Here is a 15,516-nt window from a genome sequence, read left to right as displayed (position 1 = left end):
GCCCTTGCCCCCGCGCGGAGGGGCGAGCTCGCCTCCGGGCAAGCCCGAGGCCTTCTCTCACATTCCTCCGTCCGCGCTCCTGAGCGCGGAAGCAAGGTGACATACCTCTTGAGAAAGTTTTGGAATGTGATTCCGAGTTTTTCCTAAAGAAAAGGCAAATTACTTCTATAGTTTGCAGCTTGCTGCTTCGCATTGGGATGTGGTTTTGGGGGAGGGGTGAGGACGCTGATGCAAGAAAAGTAAAGTTTTTCATTGCAGACGTCCATCAAAAGCAATAAAGCATTTAGTTTATTTTAAAAAATACATGGTAGGTAATTTCAAAGAAAATGATAACAGGCATTCACTGAATATTATATCCCGGACCCTTTTTTAAGTGCTTTAATTTTCATAACCAGTTACAGATAAGAGAAACAAGTACAGAAAGGTTAAGTACACAAAAGTGCTTAAAGTACAGGAAAGCGGGAAAAGTAAACCCACTTTCCAAAACAACCACGACTTAATAAACTGGCATGGTTCCAGCCAGGGTTTTCCTGTGCGTTAAGTGTGGTTCATGTTATACATGTGACCCGAGGCATTTTTTTGATTAACTGGGAGAGCTGTAGTCGGGCCAGTGGGAACATCTCACAGCAGGCCTGGAGGAGCCGCGGAAGTGCCCGGAAGTGCCGGTCCTCGCCGTCCCGGGGGCAGCTTCGTCCCGTGCACTAGGTGATGTCCGAGGAGCACCCCAGCTCTAGAATGTTGGCAGCTGGTGACCCAGGAGAAGTCATATGACTCATGATCATTTCGGGAGGCTGGGAGGAAAAGCTTTATTCCTTTCTCCCCTCTTTCTCTACTGTAGCACATTCTCAGGTCATAACTGCCTTATTTTAGTTTCCCAAGCTCCTTTGTGCTATGAGGAACTTATTTTCGCAGATCAGAGTAGTCAGTTCCAGGTAGAGAGGGCAGGGCAGGAAGGAGTCCTCATTTGCGGATGAAGCAGCTGAGATTTAGGGATGTAAGGCTTGATGAAGTGCATGGATTAATAGTGGAGCGGAGGTGCTTCATCTGGATGGAGGCAGCTGCTTGACAACCTCGGTCTCCAAGCCCTTGGCTTCCTTCCATAGGATCTGTAATTATGTCCATGCTTATTTGTTGTTTTGGTTTTTTTTTTTTTAATGTCTCAAGATGGAGGGTGTCCCAAAACCCAGCTGATAAATGGTAGGTGCTTCTCTTATATGGAGAAAGAATTCTAAACAGGTGAGGGGGATGCAGCCAACACATTCCTCACTCCCATTCCTTATTAATCCTTTAAAGACTCACCTGTTTATCAAAATCCTTTTTATCCGCTTTTAGTTTACTCATGTAAAGCAGCCTGCCTGTCCTTTGGTTTCTTTTATTGCGATATGAATTTGGTTTTTCTTTTTTACCAAGTAGCATAATGCCTATTTTATTAATTATTGCTTCATTAATATGAAGAAAAACTAATGCTTTTAATATGAGAAGTGGAAAAGGTAGGAAATGGAACCAGAATATGATTTCAGGTCTCACACACAGAGATATCTCGTCCATTTGTTCTCTTTCTTTATTAAATCACAAATGCCTAATAAGCATTTGTGATTTCTAGAAAATCAGAAAAGTTCCAGCAACTGTGAAACGCTTTCTAGATAATTGCCTTTTCTTAAATTTTCTACAAGAAAGTACTTTAACATTCACTAGCTTGTGGCTTTGCCAAGTTACTTAACTCCTGATTCTGTCTTCTCATCTGTAAAATGTGGATAATATATCCTGGCAGAGTGCGGGAGGAGGGGGATTGATGGGAGATTATATTTGTAAGGTGCCTGGACCGTAGAACATAGTAGATGTTCAATAAGTAAGTGGCAGCAATCATGTTTCGTTGCTTTTCTATATTTAAAAAGTAGCAGGATCAACTAGCTGGTTGCCTAGAGAAAATAAGAATACAGCTCCCTGCAGATCACAGTCGTGTGCCCAGTAGCACCCCAAACGACATCCAGGACTGCTTAAAACTTAAGGAAGGGAAAGTTTTTTAATTTACTTGAGAAACAAGTCAAGTGCTTGCCTGATGCATCAGGCACATGCATTATCTAGCGTAAATAAAGGGCTTATGTGAAATGGACCTATGTAAGGTCCCCTTTTATCTTTGAGAGGGCCTGAAAGATGGGGCTGGATGGCTACTGGGGCCCTGATAGGAAGAAGCTCTGCCCTCTCAAAGCAGCAGGGCCCTGAGAAAGCCACAGAGTTCTCTCTGTGCTTATGGCCCGCATTCTCTTTCAGCAGATGTGTAAGTGCTGCCTATGTCGGGGTGCTGGTGGCAGAGGGGAGAATAGTGAATAAGACAGCCCATCCCTGCCCTCAAGGAGGATGCCAGACTCTGAGCCAATTACCAGGATGGTGAGTGTAGGGTGGTGGGGTGCCAGATGGTAGCAGTGGACCTGACTTAGCCAGAAGACCAGGGAGGCTTCCTGGAGGCAGTGACGCTTCAGCTGAGCCCAGCATTCTCATAGACTCAGGAGGGAAAAGGCACATCAAAGCTGAAAAACTAAAGAATTCCAAAAAGGCTGGGCATGGGAGCTTAGGGGCCAGGAGTGACAGGAACTGAAGACACAGAAAGGAGCCAGACCACGGAGATTTCTATAGGACGGAGATTTCTATAGGACGGAGATTTCTATAGGACGGAGGAGAAGGAAAAAAATCTTTCCTCTGCCCATCTTAGGTTCTCTGCCTGGGGCCCTATAAATTAGACTAACAAAAGACAGATTACCAAGAGAAAAACAGAAGTTCATTAAAATGCACATCACACACATGGGAGCACCCAGTGATGAGTAACTCAAAGGGGTGGTTAGAACTTGGGCTTATTATAGCATCTTAACAAAAGAACAATACATTTTTAGAGAAGGGATCAGACAAAGGAAAAGGACTTGGATATCCAGGGTGGCAAAGTATGCGAAGGTAAATGTGGGTGGGGGTGGGGGGACTAATGGTAGGTAGGGCTAGTTTTAGCAAGGTTTGTTATGTAGTTTCCTCCCATGCCATCTCCAGGCTGGTGAGGATTTAGAGTATCTCTGGTGATTAACTTCTGCCCTTCCCTGTAGAGAGGGGAAGGGGAATACTTCTGTAAATTTATGTCCTGCTTTTAGGCAAATAGAAGGAGGGCAGAGAGTTTTTCTTGTATCTGCTTCTTCTCAGTTGCCTTCAGCTCAGAATAATCCTTATGCCTAAGTAGCATACGTGGGAGTGGTATAGTCTGCTATCCTTCACTAGCTTTGGTTTACTAGAATTAAATATTTTTTTCCTTAGACCAGATTGTTGAAACTGCTCAAAAGACTTTTTATTTATTTTTTGAGATGTAACTCACATACCATAAAATTTACCCCTTTAAAAGTATGTAACTCAGTAGTTTTTGATATATTTACAAAGTTGAGCAAACATCACCACAAATTCCAGAACATTTCATCACCTCGAAAAGAAACTCTGGACTCGGTAGTAGTCACTGCCCGTTTGCCCCTCTCCTTAGCCCCATTCGTAACCTGCTTTCTGTCTCTGTGGATTGGCCTATTCTGGACAGTTCATATAAATGGAATGTACAACACGTGCTCACTATGTCTGGCTTCTCTCACTTAGCATGTGTTTTTAAGTTCAAGGTTGTAGCAGGTATCAGCGCTCTATTCCTTTTTATGGCTGAATAATATTCCATGGTGTGGATAGGCCTCGTGAGAAGAAGAGTCTTGTATCTGTGAGGGGATGTGGCTCGGGGCTCGGCCACAGTGTGAGAAGCATGGTGCCTGCAGTATCAGTGGGCTGCTGATCAGTGGGCTCTCCCCTTGCTGGCTTTGTGACCCGGGCAAATGACTCTATAATTCATTTTCCTCTCATATGTGAGGGTAGTAATAGCAATTCTCTAGGATTGAAGTGAATGAGTTAGTACATTTAAAGGGCTTGGAAAAGTGCCTGGTCAAAGGGCCAGTCGTTAACTCTGGAGAACAAAAGGCTGGCAGATGCAGAACTCCCTGCAGACTACATAGTGAGCTCACAGACCTTTATGCCAGAACCTTCCAAATGGCTACATGGCTCCTTTCTAAAATGGGATGGATTACAATCACATCTGTCTGTAAGTAGGGAATGAATTGAAGATAGCGGTTTCTACACCTTTCTTAGGCATTTAAGATTTCGTAGTTCTGCCGACTTCCCAATTTGTTAGGATGACGAACCAATGGAGAGAGATATATATTTCTCTCTTCTACCTTGAGAACAAATGGCTTTGATTTTTTTTTAATTTATGTAAAATGTCAACATACAATAAAGTAGAAGAGTATGATTCCCCATTTACCTCAACATTTATTCTCATTTTTTGATTCTTGACGGATGGCTTTTGTTTCGCTGCTGGATGAGGGAGACACACCCAATAGGTAGGACCCGAAGGGGAGCAGAATTTACTACCCCAAACATTTGGCATGAGGCGTATTTGAGCTAAAGGCAATCAGATCCCAACAGATTATCAGGAAAAGCTCTTTACCTCCCCCTCAACAAACTAAATTTACATTGGAAAGGGGCCAGTACAGGAGGAGAGCTATTGCCAGAGATACCTTTTACCTAAGAAGCTTATCTACGTAACACATAACACGGCAACCTTTGTTTTCCAAACTTCTCCTCTGCCTTCCTTTGAAAGTTTGCCTTCCTCTCCAGTGTTTCCCCAGACTCCGACCCCTTAGCTCGGAATGTCACATAAGCTTCAATTACCTGTCTGCCCTTTGGGTCTCATTTTTGTGGGGATCCCCTATATACAAAATTAGATTTGTTTCTCTTCCGTTACTGTCTTATATTAATTTGATTATTAGACCAGCCAAAGAATCTAAAGGTTAATTTTTCCTCCCTTACAGAACCATCTTGCAAAGAGGACCCGGGCAAACTGGTTTTATGGGCAGATTGAGAAATGTATACTTGCCTAGGCAGCAGAGGCACTTCCTGGAGGGTAGGGATGGGGCAGAATGGCTGCGCTCCCCCACTCTCTCCAGATCACTTGGTGGGGCCAGGCATGGGATGACAAGGCTCACTCTGGGGAGCTGGCACTAGTGGCATGATGAAATTGTCTCCAAACACTGCCAGTCTTGATAGAAGTGACACCAGTGTCCACCAGAAGTAAGGGCCAGGGAAGTCTAGCTCATATTTAGAGTACCAGGAACTATCTGCAGCCACATTTTAATGAACTTTGAAAGGCTGTGGAAATCCAAAGGAGCAGGCTCAGGAGGGTAGGGGGCTCTCTAGGTCAAGTACTTCACACCCTCTCTACTCAAGTGAAGCAGTGGTAGGGATCTAGGACTTCAAAGGGGAGGAAGCCCATCCTTAGGAAGATGGGAAGAGCACACGTTTGGTAAACAAATGTTTGCCATGTCTGCAGAGACAGGGAACACAGAGAGAAGCCTGATGTCTAGGCACTGCCTAGCTCCCCTCAGCCCACCACACCTGGCCCATACTCTTCGTACTTATCTCTGGTGATAGTTCTCTTCCTTGGTCAGGCTCTCTAGTAGCAGGCTCTCTTTTAGGCAGTTAAAGTAGAGGTAAAAGTTTTTCTTGAGTCTGTTGGGTCTCCGTGACCTTCAGCTCAAATTAGTCCACATGCCAAAGTGGCACATTTTGGGGAAGCTCGTTCTGAACCCCTTCGAAATGAAATGGGGTGACCTTGGAGGGGAGATAAAGGAATGAGAAGGGAGGGGAGCCCTCACTTATTCTCTCAGCTGTGCCCAAATTTTCTTTTGTCGCTGGGAGGCCTGGAAATGTCAGGTGGGGCATCCATCCTTACAAACACCACACCAATTTCCGCCAAGGCAATGTGTCCCAGACCAGTCCCCAAGCCTCCCTCTACCTCCCCTGCCCCTGCTATGCCTTCCAGGTCTCTCACTAACTTCGAATGGAAAAAGTAAACACCGATTTGGGGTGATGGTCTAGAAATCCATCCTTTCTTCCTAGCTTGGTGCCTCTTCAAGACTGTCACCCCTCAAATCTGTAGCCTGCACTTAAGGTTCTGGGAGCAGGTGAACTTGGATGGGAAAAATTTATACGTCTATTTTCCCTAATCTTTGATTGAAATCTGGCATTTCCTTCCACTGTGTGCGTAGGCATCACGCCACAGTATTATATAGGCAGTGCCTGGGACTCTGTCACCAGTAGAAGTCACAGCTATTTTTATATCATACCACAGTTGTTGCAGATATTTTGAATATCATCTACCCTCATGTGGAGGAGGAAAAATAATTTTCTTTCTACCCTGCTAAATTCTTCTGGCTGGTCTAATGATCAAATTGACATGAGACAGGTTAACAGGAGAAAATGACCAAATTTATTATATATGTATATACGGGGCTCCATAGGAAAATGAGACCCTAGGACAAATCAAGCAGTTGAGGTTTATATGCTACCTTGAGCCAAAGAGAAGGGGTGAAGTGGTTGTGGTTTGGGACTTCAAAGGGCAGGAAGCAATTCGCATGGAGATGGAAAAGCAAATGTTTGGGAAACAAATGTTTGCTAGGCCATCTTTAACAATGGGATGCAGAGAGAACGTCCATCAGTTGGGTCTTGCTAGGTTTCTCCTTGTCTATCACACACACTGGTTCATCTTAAACTATAATTATCTTTGATGATAGCTCCCTTCCTGGAGCAGGCCCTCTATCTAAATTCTTTTAGGCAGTTAGAGGGGAGGTCAAAGGTTCTTCTTGAGTCTTTTGTTTCTTGAAAATAACTAGCTTAAAATAATATCCCAAAGGCATATTTTGGGGTGGCAAACTCTGCTCCCCCTCACTCATCATGACTTCAAAATCATAGTAGTTATCAGGCCTACTATTTATTAATGTATTAAATCAGAATCTGGTCCTGATTTGTTGTATTAATATAGAATTACCAACCACACATGGCAATTGTATTTCAGAATAATTTGCTTCCTTTGTAATCCCGGGTACTTTATGCATTTAAAAACCTCACTCTGAGAAGGGTCCAGAGGCCTCACCAGACTCCAGAGGGGCCTGAAGCACAGAGAAGATGAAGAAGCCTGCCCAGGGTGTCCCTGCCCTCACAATCACACTGCCAGCCCTCTCTTGGTGTGCGGTGTGTGGCTAGCACCCTTCCTCGGAAGGCCGACCACCCGCTACCACCAGCTGGGGTCGGTGGCTTATGGTCCTTCTGTTCCTTCTGGGAACATTATGAGGTGTAAGTGAAGATACGGACCATGCCCCAGACTCTTGCCAGAGGACCCTGTGTGCCGATCCCACTTGTACCTGGTCCCTTGCCAGAGTCCCTCAGGCCCCAGGCTGTGGACGTGCAGTTCTGCCTGGCCCGTGATGAGGACGTGGGAGCGGGTTATTGGCAGAGCACAGAGCTGGGTGGTAGAGCTAGAGGCAGAAGCATCTGCAGTTTAATATTAGGGCAAATGCATTTTTTAAAGCATATAGTTCCTTGAATTGATACACGAGCACATGCAACATCGTTCAAAAGTTGAAAAGAGAACGCGGTGAAAAGTTTTATCTCCCTCCCTGTCCCTCAGCCTCAAACTTTACCAGCGTCTCTTTCTTTCCAGAGCTGTTTGCCACATTTACAACCCAAATGAATGTGGAACCCTGTCCTTTATTACTTAAAATATTAAGACGTTAGGCACCTGGTCTGCACCTGGCTTTTTTAATTTAACAATATTTTCTTCGAAATTGCTCCTTATCTATGTGCAAATAGCTTCTTTGTTCTTTTCCTTTTATTTATTTCCCTAGTCATTTCGAAGCGGTGTGTTGAAAAAGAATGCCTTTCCGCAGAAACAGGAGTACCTAGACAGAGCCAGAAGTTTTAGGATAACTGTTGGATTCATTTACTCATGTCCAAAATTCCAGGGGTACCGAGTTAAATAATTCTGTGTTCCTCTTTAGGTGGCTTTGCATTTCAAAAGCGGCCTCACGGGACCATAGGGCCTTAATCCGAAAAATGACTACGTGGCAAAATTTTGGGCAGAGAGGTCAGAGATGTGCTGGTCTTTGGGTAGAAGACTTTATCTGGGGTGTCCCCAAATCCAGGATCTCTGTCTATCCACAGATAGATATCCACTTTACCCTTCCAAGCTGACCTTGGGGGCTCTTTACAATAAATGACTCCCTCTTAATGTTGAACCCTCCTGCAACCAACCAGCTCTCCTGCCCAGCTTCTCTTACCAGAGGTGTCCGTCAGGCCAGCAGCCATTGGCCAGTGACACCTCAGAAAGATGCCGATAGGTCAGAAGGGTTCTGACTGCCCCCTGGAGCTCCGCAGGGGCGGGCTGTGTGGGCGGATTCCTTCTCCCCCACTCAGAGCAGTGCCAAGTTGATCAGTGTTTCCATGTCATGCTTTGAATAACTTTGAGCTGAAGAATACGTGCTTTGTCCTAACAATCTGCATGGCCAGCAGGGGCCTTCTTCTCATGGACATCCGACTCTTTCATCACTTTGGGCCACTGAGATACACTGACAGATGCCAGGCCCACCCAGCAGCCTCCCCAGTGCAGTGCAGTTTCCTGTCAAACACACGGTGGGGGCGGAGACAGTCCAGACCTGCCAAGGTGAGCATCTTGTTGGCCAGACAGGCGTCTCTGTAAAATAAGAAGACAGCATTCTCTGGTTTTTATATCAGTGCTTGAGGAGTTTTTTTTACTGTGAGTCAGTCCTGCCGAAAGGGACGCCCCCCTGGCCCCCAGAGCTCAGGGCTACACTATGACTCATGGTGAATTCCACAGAGTTAAGTGCCCACATGCCCTCTGTGGCCAGCCAACCTGCTGCTTAGGGCAGTGGCCCTTTCTGGCGGGATCCTTCCTTCAGCTGGAAGCATGCTGATGAGGCTGAGGGAGCATATGCCAGGTACGTTAGCTTTGCGTGAAAGAAACTCAGCTGCAGAATTATAGTGTCCTCTGGTGCACAGTGATCAGGTGAAGAAAACTTAGCACAAATCCATCTTGACTACCACTGTCTGGTCAGGGGTCAGCAGCTCCCCTCCTGCCTGAAGGATGGCTCCACCAGTGTTTCTCCCTTTAGACTGAATTTGGCATTGACTGAGAAGACCTTTTTCTCCACCCTCTTATGTTCAGTACTTGGGGGCCTGCAAATTAACTGGCAAAATACAGATTAGCAAGAGAAAAGACAGATTTCTTTATTCACATACATGCATGGGAGTTCACAGAACACTGTGACTCAAGGTCATGAGGATAAGATTAGATAATGCTCATCGAGCACTTAATACAGTGCCTGGCGCATAGCAAGGGTTCAGTTAAAAAGCCAGCGTCTCTAGGTGCTGGGGATACAGCAGTGAGCAGATCCAAGTGCCTGCTCCCCTGGGTCTTCTGGAGAATCAGGGAGATGTTATTATATTGATCCCCCCCGCATGTCCCCCTAGCACTTTCCCCACTGCATTTAATCGGTCCTTTTCTTGTCCGAATTTCCGCTGGGCAGTAAATGAACGAGCCTGAGTCAGTTCCCATCGCAGTCGCTCACGTGGCCGACTCTCCACCGAGGCCTGTGGTACAAACACATTTCAGGGCGTGTATACAGGGGTCCCAGGTTTGGAAATATGAGTTGGGGTGGTGGATGTTTCTGGCTCTGATCTTTCTTCCATTCTTCTCTTCATCACAGTCCCACGGCTCCACGAAACAGTCACTAGAACATAGTTTGCCTCTGGGAGAGAGCTTACTACACATTCCATCGCTGGACCCAGGAGTCGTGCTTGGGGAGACTGGCCAGCTGTAGGGCTACGGGTGAGGCCAGCTGCGAGGACCAGAATAGAAGGTCTAAATTTAAACCGAGTCTGGAGGCTCTGGGAGCCAGGGGCCTGTGGGCCCTGGGGTGGCTCCCTTCCAGGGGGGCCTTCCCGTGGCGAGGCCCTCCTCCCGCCTCCCTCCGCACCTCCAGGAGTGGAAACTGTTTCATTTCTGGCTCCGAGAGCCGGTTTCCTCCCAAGGAAATATTGTCTCACCGCAGCAAGGCGGGATCTGGCCTGGAATTTCCCCGCCATGGAGAAACCCGGCCTTCGGAGCCACTCAGAGAGGGGACACGCCTAGAGCCTGCATGTGCAAACCCGGAGCGGACACGCCCAGAGACGCACACAGATGTAAACAGAAACAGAAACAGAGAGGCCGGGAAAACCCTCCGGGGACCCTCAGGAGCCCGTTCTGGGTTCTCGGCCCAGCTCTGTCTGCACCTCCCTGTGCGAAGGCGCGAATGAATCTCTCCTTAAAGAATCCATTTTTTCACCTCTACGGTATTAAAACAGATCTCTTAAAAATCTAGGTAGAACAGAAGTCTAAGGAATCAGCCTAGAAAGTTCTCTATTTCAACAATTTTGCTTTCGTCGTTCAAAATGTTTTAGTCTTTTTATTTTTTTTTCTGAAAAACTCCTTTCAGAACCAATTTTAGGCACTCACAGGTCTGCCTTGTTACAGTCCCAGACGTTTCCTTTGTGCCTAGAAGGATCACTGTCTGTGGTTCCAGGAGACTTTGGGCTGCTTCCAAATATCGAATTCAAAAGATTCCCGTGAAGATGGTGAGAAGTGTCTGGCCTGCACCATCACCTGATGCCCACAGCCAGCCCCCAGAGAGGGACAGTGCTCCTGGAAGGGCCAGTTCCACCCTTGGCCACCAGCGGGTCTTGCTAGAGCCTTGAATAGTCCAATACTCAGACACAGAGAGGTCAGCCCACCATTGGTCACATGGAAACTTCCAGTTTTAGCCACAGCCTCCCGTGGCAGTGTCTGGGAGAGTTCCAGCAAGGCTGTGTTTGTGCTTTTGTGCATGTATTCACTGCGATTAGAGGACAGGGCTGTCACAGACCTGAGCACGTGGGGACAGTCACAGCCCAGAAGCCGGCATGCACACAGACTGTACCCACAGACATTAGCAGGAGAGCGAGTGCTGAGGGGACACACCCAGACACACTGCGTTGCCTAGCAACGCAGAATGCCGGGCCCTGGGTCGCACTCAGGCTGTTTTCATAAGGGCAGAATCGCAGGAAACAGGCTGCCCAAAGCAGACCATCTTGTCCTGCGAGTATGTCCACCAGGAAAAGCCTTCAAGTCAGAAACAGCTGTTTAACTACAGAGCCTGCTCATCCACACCCCAAAATGCTCACCGGGATTTAGATAGTGCAAAGCTAGCCCCGCAAATTTCCAGTCACATCTCGGTGACACGTACACTCTTGTGAGGGGCAAGTCTAGACCCCTTATCTCCTTTGGTTTCCTCTCTGAAACCTTTTGACTTTTCCATTGTGATCAGCCAGTGACCAAACAATCTATTTCTGTAACTTAGTATTAACCAAAGATTGTTCTTTTGAAATGTCTATAGTGAGTTACAAAGAAGGCCTCTGACCTTTGTTTTCAAATTCAACAATGCAAACACTAAACACACAATGTGAAAATTTAGAGGATAATTTTTAAATTTCACAGATAAACCATGCGGGAGGTTTTTTTTCAACTTTTGGATGTAGGAGAAAGACGGGTTTACCAACTTTTCAATGACTCTCAAAATTCCTTGGTAAACAGGAACACAAAGGCAGCTTTGGAGTCTTTGAAAGTGTAGAAAGAAAAACAAGAAAGACTCCTGGGCAGTGCCTCTCACTTCTTGGGGATGAGTATAAACTGAGGGCTGGACCTCGGTCTAGTGTTGCTCTGTGACTTTGTGATTAGGCAGAACTTCCAGAGTGGTGTTTAGATTGCCTGTCTAGTGGACAGCCGTGATCTCAGCGGGGTTCAGGGGCAGCCCCCGTGCGTAGGTCCTGTCCCCTTCTCCATATTTCACACACTGTGTTGGTTTTGGATGAGATAATCTGGTCTCGCTGGCCACGGCAGGCTTCCCTCCTGTCCTATCATCAGACAGCACGATCCAGAGACACCTTTCACCTACACACTGGGTCTGGCCCGGTCCTTCCCTGTTATGCAGGTTCCTCTGCCCTCTGTCCCTTTTCTTCCTTCTCCCTCCCTCTTTCCCCCCCCCTGCCCCCCTTCTCTTTCCTTCTTCCTCCCTCAGTCCCTCCCTTCCTCCCTCACCAACAGAGGTTCCAGCTTGAACCCGGAGTAGCTACCTTTAGTGAACTGGGGCCTCACATACTCAACCTGTCCTCCTGGAGATTAAATTCTTTCCGTCTTCACCAAAATTCCTTTCTATTCTTACTGTTTATACCTGAAAAGATTAATCGATGCCTCACCCAAGACAGAAATAAACAAAAAAGCCTACTAGATTAATTTTTGAATGAAAAATTTCTGTATGTCAAAAACCACAAACAAAACAAACAAAACAAAAAGACAAACTTAGAAAATATATTTTGCAAAAAAATGTGGCAACGGAGGCAAATATCCTTAATCTCAAAAGGCTTTTATAAAGTACAGGAAGCCAAAGAGAAAGATGGAGGATGTGAATAGGCAGATTAATTAAAACAATGAAACAAATGGTTAATAAAAATTACAGGGGATCAGGCATATTCTGAGCTAGGGAGAGTCCGGGGGTTAACTCAGCCCCTCCCTGGCCCTGCGGCCCAAGGAGAGGAACTTCCCCTTCGGTTTCCTGTTCCGAGGTGTTTGGGACCTTGGGCTGAGTGAGATCCGGGCGATGGGAAAGGACACGGTGGAGAGAAGTTGACAGAGGAGGAGGCAGCAGGCTCCCAGGAAGGAGCTGTGAGGTTGGATTACAGGTTACTGGAGCCTGGATGCTGAGCCTGACCTCTGGGGTGAGAAGTCCTTTATAGGAGGGGTCGGGGTCAGCAGATGCATCAGGATCTCCCGTGCTCTACCCCACTATCGCTTACCCTGTTGTCACCTTGGCGTTGGGCTGTCCCAGGCCTTCCCAGGGGAAAGATTTCTTGAGACCTTCACACCATTGTCACAAGGAAAGGTGACCTGGAGAATACCCTTTTATGGGAAAGCTTGCACATCACCTGAACTTTCACTGAGTTCACGCTTCCTTTTACTGTCTTCCAGGTCCCTAAAGTGGCTCAGGGGTCTCCTGCGACCCTCTCCCCAGCAGGACACATGCATCCTCAAGGCAGCCGTGAGAGCAGATGTACCCTGGCCTAGGGCTCCAGCCGTTTCCCATCACCCCTAACTCGGACACTTGCCTGCAGTGCGGCTGCCTCTGGAGCACCCCAAGTCCCTGTGACAAAGCCCAGCTCTGGGGGTGCCGGGGTTCTCTTTTCCATCACCCTTTGTGCCCCCCCACCCCCACCCCCAGAGTCAGTCATTTCCTCTTTTCCTAAGATGTCCCTCGGTCCTGCCTTTTCTCTTCCCCTTACCCTGGCCTTCTCTCTTAGGGCCTCTGGAGAGTTGCCTGGCGGCTCAGAAACACGGTCACGCTGAGTACAATCTAGTTTCCTTCGAAGTGACACAACCACTTCCATTCTCTTATTCTGTCCTAGAAGTGTTCACACTTTTTTTTAGCCATTAATCCAGGTTTTTGGCTGCTCTGCTTGAAGAACAGAAATGCTGAGCGGCCCTGGTTGGAGCGGGGGGTGGGGGTGGGGGTGAGGGGTGAGACCTGGCGCCCTTCTCCCGTGGCGGCCCCCCTCCCGCACCCGGCCCCCAGCAGAATCCTTACGCAGGTGGACCCATTACCTGGTTACCCATCAGAATCATCTGGGGTAACTTTAAACAAATGGGAATTCCAGAGCCTCCAGCAAACCTTCCTAACTCAGACTCTGTGTGTGGGGTGGGGGTGGGGCCTGCTCAGCTAAACAAGCCTCCCAGAGACTCTGGAGCTGCTGGGCCGAGTGACTTCAGCTGCCATTTCCTCTCACAAGGGCCTGGCTCTGGCCTTGGGGTTCTCGCTGCCTTCAAGACCTGCCACACCTTCTCTTTACCCCCTCAGCTCTTCCCTCTGATGCGCCTTCACCCCATCGAGTCCCACCCCAGCCCACCCTTCTGCGAATCCTGTACCTCCCTGGCCCTTCTCTGAACTACTCTGCTGTCTGTGTTGCTCGTCGGGTCTAATTAAGTTTATTTTTAATTTCACAAGTAATGTAGAAATACCTCTTTATTGTAAAACAATTCATATGATCGATGGAGTGAAGCCCCTTGATTCTCCCTTGTCCCCCGCTCCCATACCGGGGTAACTCCCGGACAGGTGTGGCACCCCTCCAGACCTTGTCCGTGTAGTTTCTCGATCTGGAAAAAGAAGAACCATCTTTCCCCGTGCCCAAGACCACTCCTCTTGGCCCGCGCTGTGCTTCGGACCCTGCGGCCGCCCCCAGAGCCTGCGCCCTGGCCCGCGCCTGTCTCTCCGGCTTCTCCCGGGGCCTCTGTGCGTGTGGGCGTGTACGCACACATACATGTTTCTCTTCCTGCGAATATCTGTCAGGATCCTCACGTGCCCTTTACCCCCTCTCCTGTCAGTCTGCAAGCCCCACTTCTTCAACACAGGGGCTCCCTGCCTGACGACTTCCCACTTGCAATGGCTCAGATCTGAGGCCACTCTCTCCTGCTCACCCTCCCTGGGGGCGCCGGGGAACAGAGTGCAGGGAGAGAAGGGGGTGCAGGCCCCACTAGGCATAATGCTGCCCCTCCCCCCACAGCAGAACAGCTCTGGCCTGGAAAGAGGGCGTGAACTCCCAACATCTGGACTCTCCACTCCCAAGCAGAGCCCCCTGACATGGGCCTGCCCCCCCGAGCTGTCTCTCTGGCCTCTTCGGGAGGTAGATGAAGGGGCCCGAGTGTCATAGGGGAGCCCCCCTCACGCAAGGCCTCAGGTTCATCTCTGCACTCACCTGCAGACATCTGTGAGCTTCTGGCAGCTTTACTGGGGAGGGAAGGACCAGCTCCAGAGGTTCTCCTGGGGTACAGCTCACCCCAAAACCATGGATGTGTTCTGACAACCAGAGCTTCTAGGACCCAGGGCCCACCTGAGCACCATGGCCAGTGAGAGCAGTGTTCCTGGTCAGCATTTCATCCTCAAGGAGGAGGAACAGGAAGACCGAGCACAGGCCTTGTTACCACCCTCCTAACTTAATATCATAAAATAAAAGCAAACAAAATTTTAAGCTATGAAACATTTCCGAAAATGTACTGTATTAGTTTCCCATTGCTGCTATACCAAGTTACCAAAATTTAGTGACTTAAAACAATACAGATTTGTTCTTTTAGGTCAGAAGTCTACAATCAGGGTGTTGGCAGGGCTGTGTTCTTTCTGGAGCCTTCAGTGAAGACTCCGTTTCCTTGCCTTTTCCAGCTTCAAGGGGCTGTCTGCATTCCTTGGCTTGCGGCCCCTTCTCCATTCCTCTGACCTCCGGTGCCATTGTCACGTCTCCTCCAGCTCCGACCCTCCTGCTTCCCCCTTATAAAGATCCTTATGATTACATTGGGCCCACTCAGGTAATTCAGGATAATCTCCTCATTTCAAGATCCTAAAATTAATCATATCTGCAAAGTCCCTTTTACCGCACAAGGTCGCATACTCATAGGTCCTGGGGATTAGGATGGATATTTTGGGGGGCCACTATTCAGCCCACAGGATAAAGTATAATATGAATAGTGATCTGTGTCAACCACCA

The 15,516-nt window shown here is 48.0% G+C and overlaps 1 long non-coding RNA gene across 1 annotated transcript; it reads left to right on the top strand.

Moving 5' to 3' along the window:
• Positions 1–2,680: 2,680 nt before the first annotated feature.
• On the top strand, positions 2,681–13,317 carry LOC111733208. The gene is made up of 3 exons (XR_002777897.1): positions 2,681–2,946; positions 7,899–7,984; positions 12,956–13,317. It is a non-coding gene; the product is annotated as an uncharacterized LOC111733208 (long non-coding RNA).
• The last annotated feature ends 2,199 nt before the right edge of the window (positions 13,318–15,516 follow it).

This window comes from Pteropus vampyrus, unplaced genomic scaffold, assembly GCF_000151845.1.
Source record: "Pteropus vampyrus isolate Shadow unplaced genomic scaffold, Pvam_2.0 Scaffold539, whole genome shotgun sequence".
In the NCBI taxonomy this organism is placed as follows: domain Eukaryota; kingdom Metazoa; phylum Chordata; class Mammalia; order Chiroptera; family Pteropodidae; genus Pteropus; species Pteropus vampyrus.
Note: the sequence above shows the minus strand (reverse complement) of the source record. Positions and strands in the feature narration are given on the sequence as shown.